At 35.7% G+C, this 5922-nt stretch overlaps 1 pseudogene; it reads right to left on the bottom strand.

Moving 5' to 3' along the window:
* Positions 1–377: 377 nt before the first annotated feature.
* On the bottom strand, positions 378–5197 carry LOC100999320 (annotated as a pseudogene).
* Positions 5198–5922: the final 725 nt, after the last annotated feature.

The raw sequence follows: 5922 nt of genomic DNA, 5'->3' as shown, positions 1-5922 counted from the left end.
TAATGACTATTTTGTATTTAGAAAATATACTAAAAGTAAATGTGTCTCACTTTTTCTTCTATTAAAATTAAGTTCTGAAAAAAAAAAAACCCTACTGTTTCTTTTTTCTTCTTCTTTTCTTTCCTTCTTTTTTTTTTTTTTTTTTTTTTTTTTTTTTTGAGACAGAATCTCACTCTGTCGCCCGGGCTGGAGTCCAGTGGTACGATCTCGGCTCACTGAAACCTCTGCCTCCCAGGTTGAAGTGATTCTCCTGCCTCAGCCTCCCAAGTAGCTGGGGTTCAGGTGTGTGCCACTGTGTCTGGTTGATTCTTGTATTTATAGTAGAGATAGGGTTTTACCATGTTGGCCAGGCTCATCTCAAACTCCTGACCTCAGGTGATCCCCCACCTCAGCCTCCCAACTCTACTGTTTCTAAGATTTTCTTGTCTGCTGTTCCCTTCTTTGAAGAGTAATTTGGAAATATTTGCTATAAACCTTTTTTCAGGCATTGTACTTTCAATAAATTATCTAAAGGATCTAATCTAAAGGTGGCTGCAAAACTTCATTTTTATAAACTGTAAACAAATTTTTTTTACACAAAGGTTGTCACCTAATCATATATTTCTCTAATTTAAACACCATTGTTCTTACTGTCTGCAGAAAGGCTGCTTCTTAACTTCCAATCTAATGATGGCAAGCACTATATCCTGACTTTAACAGAATACTAATAAAAATGCCTCAGATATTTAAGTTGAAAGCAATACTTTGGTAAATGGCTCTTGCAACAAATATTGGGAATGTACAAATATATTTTTTATTCAAAAATTCAAAATAAATTATCTTACAGACAATGACAGCAATAGACCATTATATATTGTCAACGAAAATGGTCACTGGTGATTACAGTGATTTCTTAAACATCAGCCAGCCTTTTCTCCTATCATTTTCTTTAACTGACTTCTCTGAAGTTATTGGTTAGAAACACTGCCTTGAGCTTTCTATCACAGTTTATGCATAATGGTGAAGTGCTATTCTGGAAGTTAGAACATACCACCTCCCATTCCTCCCATTGCCCCCATATCAGGGTCCTTCTCTTATTTAGGTATTTCTGTCACTACACCGTCTGCTGTAGTCAAAGCCATTTCAGCAGCATCCACTAAAGTGGTTCTCCAGTGATTCCTTTTCCCACCATATTCACAAAGTCTCAAAGCCTAATGTCATAACCGACCTCTGAGGATCATTGCATAATTTTCTCAACTTTCAAAGATTCTTCAACATCTGCATTCTTAGCCATAGTCATTGCAGAAATTTTGAGTGGTCTGTTAATAATACATATGCCAACTTTTTATCTTTATTAATGAATCCAAGGCTGGATGCACCAAAGCAATGCAACAATCCCTTCCCAGAACAATACCTTCTTCAAAACTAGCTATTGTAGCATTAAGGGTATCTGTAACTTCTTTTCATTGACTTTGACATCACTCATCCCACCAAGCTTCAGCACAGCTACTTCATCTGACTGTTTTGCCAGGTATCAATTTCATTCAGTTTTTCTTTTTGTTTTTCTGTTGGTTTTGTTTTGTTTTGTTTTTTGATGGAGCCTCACTCTGCCACCAGGCTGGAGTACAGTGGCTCAATTTTGGCTCACAGCAACCTCTGACTCCCTAGTTCAAGCGATTCTCCTGCCTCAGCCTCCTGAGTAGCTGGGAGTACAGGTACACACCACCACACCCAGCTAATTTTTATATTTTTAGTAGAGATGGGGTTTCACCATGTTGGCCAGGATGGTCTCGATCTCCTGCTCTCATGATCCGCCCACCTTGGCCTCCTAAAGTGCTGGGATTGCAGGTCTGAGTTACTGCATCTGGCCCAGTTTTTCCTTTTTGTATTCACTAGTTGTGACATCTAACTGGAGGAGTATCTTGAACACACTTTTGAATTTGAGCCTTGTCATCATTTCCTTTTAAGAGCGTACCATCATCTTTTGTCACAATGACCTCTCCAATTTCTTCTAAGTCATGAGGCTGAACAACTTCAAGATTTAGGGTCAACCCTTCTTGTTCAAACACTTTGCCACCAATAGCAGTAGTCGTATCTTTATGCTTGTTCCTTCAATTGTCACCTAAACCTGGAGCTTTGGCTGTTACAGCCTAAAGACCAACTTTTATACTATTCAAAACAATATTTTCAGCAGTTACAACCAAGGGCTTATAGTGAGCACTGGCGATTTAAAGACCAGGTATAATGGACTGGACACTGGAAATTTCCTTTTCACTCAGTAGAACATACACATACTGAAATTCACATACTATTATTCACAATATAATACACTTCTGATGTATTCATAAAGTGTGGAGAAATATAGCCTTGATCAAACTTCATGCCTGCCATAATTTCTAGTTCATCTTTCAGTGTTTTTCCATTATTTACTGTGATGACACCCTTTCTTCCAGCTTTATTCATTGCATAAGAAATAGGTTGCCGATTTCTTTCTCTCTGTTTGCAGAAATCGTAGCATCTTGAGCAGTTTCTTCAGGAGTTGCTACTGGTTTAGACTGATTCTTAAGTTCAGCAACTACAGAATCAATAGCTAACATAATATGTCTCCTGATTTCCACTGGATTAGCACTTCTGCTAATTTTCTCTTTCCCTGACAATAGGGCATGCCAGTACAGTAGCAGTGGTGGTGCAATCCCCAACCTCTTCATTTCTGTTATTGGAAACATCTTGAACAGGTTTAGCTCCAATATTTTCATATTTATCTTCTAAGTTCATTGAGTGTGCAACAATGATTGTGTGCAACAATCATTTTGTTACTTTAGGACTTCCCCAACTCTGTTCAATAATCACTATTCTTCTCTTTGGCTCCATTGTAACAGCTACAACATAGGCTTAAAGTCGTATAACTTGAAGCATTAAGGCTCAGGCTTCTATACCAAATTTCACATCTTTAGCATAAGCCCAATTGACAGGAGAAGCTAGTATCCTGGACGCAGGTCTCATTTGGTGAGAGATTGTGAATAATCAAACCATATCTGTAAGGCAGTGGCAGGGAGCGTGCTCATTGAGGCAGGTGATTATCAGCAAGTAAGGGCCAAAACCTCTTATAATTGTGATTATCATGTTATTATGTACAATAGGAGAAAATCTTTGCAAACAGATGTATAGAGTCAAGATAAATTAAACAAGCTTTGATAAATATAAAAAAGAACATTATGCAGTGATTAAAATTAACATTCTGAAAGTTATATACATATCCTTGATATGATCTTAGGAGAACAATCTGTTGAAACCTGTATACAGGGTATGATATTTGTTTGAGAGACATACAAAAATACAAAATACAGATATGTATGATTTTTGTAGAACATTTTCTTATTTTGAATATGCTTTTCATTGTTAAGTTTGTTATTATAAATTATTACATCTAAATAAGATAAACAAATAGCATAAAGGATCTGATTCTATGTGTAATAATTTATCTTTGACAACTAAAATATTTTTTTCAAAGGAAATTATCATTTTTCAAATACTTCACGGTAGATAAATATTTATGTTCTTCCCTTGCCAAGTGGTGGCCAAATACTTTTTTCTCTTATTAAGTAATGTTTGTAACAGATTGCATCAGAAATCTCTGAAAGCATTGGTGTCTAGTCTTAGCAACATTTCCAGAATTTGCAATGGGAGTCAAATGGTATATTTTAAGAAGGCAACACCTAGTTGGCATATTTGTAGGGTTGTTATCAATGCAACAATACTAAAATGTGAAAAATAATCTTAAGACATTGATATTACATTTATTTTTCATATTTATTTGCAAAGAAAATCTAAAATTGCATTCAAATGGTATGAGGAAGCATTCTATTGACTCCTAATTTAATATCCCATCGTCCAGCCTCCTCCCTAATCTTTCAATTAATATATTTATTAGATGTCATTTTGCATTTTAACAGATATTTTCTCCAAAGTGCTCCTTCAACCATTAGCATTTTCTGTCTCTTTCGTGGCAACATCAGGTAAATTTTGCAACAAATAAGATGTAATATTGCCTGGGGAAAAAGACAAAAATGTGTATGTGTGTTTTTTTTTAATTGTTGAAGTCACACGTATAAGATAACAAAACTAGGTCCAAGATCTCTTAATTGCTATGTATTTCATATGACTATGACTCTGTTAGAAGAGGCTTGCTTCAGCACATACCCAAGTTTCTACTTCCTGGGAAAATATCTATATACCTTCAACTACGAAGAATAAAGGCCTGTAGTAGAGATAAAATCAATTTCTAGAAATTATGATGAAGATCTAATGCATTACATTTTGTTTCCTAGCATCTTTCTAGCTCTTTCTCAACCAATAGAAGAGCCACAATTTATAGTTATGTAGACATTTTTGACATATTTTTTCTATTATTTCTGGAAATGCCATGGTCAGTGGCAAGTAAACCCAGATAAACCATTTCCAGAAGTTCAGCCAATAGCAAAATTAACTACTGGCAACTGATTTGAAAAACAATATTATATGCTGCCAACAGATAAAGACATGAAATGTATATTGTATGCAAGTACTTTACAAAGGAACAAATCAACTGAAGAATTACCAGATTGGACATTGATTGATATTTCAATACTGCTGATTGATTAGCAAAACCGTAACCACTGTTGTCTTTTCTTACAGACTTTTGATCTCAATTGCCTAACCAAGGATGACTGCAAAGACTAGTATCATGAAAAAATGTGTTCTAGGCACAATATTGTCAAGACCAGAAGTGTTTTATCTTTAATTTTCTAGGTATTGTTTGTATGTTACAATATAAATGTTATAATAACCTGATAAATGTTTTTCTGGTTTACTTAAAAGGAGTTGAGATTTTATTAAACCGAGAAGCAAAAACAAATGGCTACATACATTTCCAAAATTAGGATATGGATGGGTGCACCACTGATATGGTTTGACTCTGTGTCTGCACCCAAATCCCATCTTGAATTATAATCCCCACATGTCGAGGGAGGGGCTTGGTGGGAGGATATTGGATTATGGGGATGGTTTCTCCCATGTTGTTATCATGATAATGAGTGAGTTCTCACAAGAGCTGATGGTTTTAAAAATGTTTGACAGTTTCCTTCTTGTGCTGTCTGTTCTGCCTCCAGGTAAGACGTGCCTGCTTCCCCCTCACCTTCTGCCATGATTGTAAGTTTCCTGAGGCCTCCCCAGCTATGTAGAGTTGTGTCAATTAAACCTCTTTTGTTTACAAACTAAATTACTGACTTTCAGGTAGTATCTTTACAGCAGTGTGAAAATGAACTAACACAAAAACTTTTTTGAATTGTCTAATGATTATAATAATGAACCACATTTTCCCAGCGATTGTAAATAATAGTAGTACTACTATTACTGATAGTACTAATGACAATATGTTTTCAGTTCAGTTATCAAAATATATATGCACCTTCTCTCAAAAATCTCATTTAAATGGCAGGAATCTATCCAGCTGTCTATCTTGAAAGATATAGAAGAAATCTGTAAAATGTAATACACCAGAAAGATCTTAGAATTCCCCAGATATAAAAGGAATTGTTGTTAATTTCCTAAGTTCTGCCATTTCATAGAAAACCCCAGAGCTGTAAGCTCAGTGTTTGCCTTGACAATTACTAGACATGAAGGAATGTCCTGGAGAGCCATCCTGCATGTAGCATGCATGCTGAGGACTTTCATCTTGGAAGACTTCTTGGTAAGTCCTTGAAGTTCATTTATAGACATGTTTGCCACACATGAGAAATTCTTCTAATGCAGTTAACAACTCCCTAGAATTTACCTCAATGGTTCTCAGTACTTAGAACCATGGCTAGCAAACTTATTAGAAATGTTGTTTACATAAATCCAGGTCTGGGCCTAGGCATCTGCATTTTGACCATAAAAATAGGTGATCTTTATGCAGGCAGCCTA

The sequence above is a fragment of the Papio anubis genome, chromosome 5, assembly GCF_008728515.1.
Source record: "Papio anubis isolate 15944 chromosome 5, Panubis1.0, whole genome shotgun sequence".
Classification (NCBI taxonomy): domain Eukaryota; kingdom Metazoa; phylum Chordata; class Mammalia; order Primates; family Cercopithecidae; genus Papio; species Papio anubis.
The sequence above is the reverse complement of the archived record's forward strand: the minus strand, read 5'-3'. Positions and strand labels throughout refer to the sequence as shown.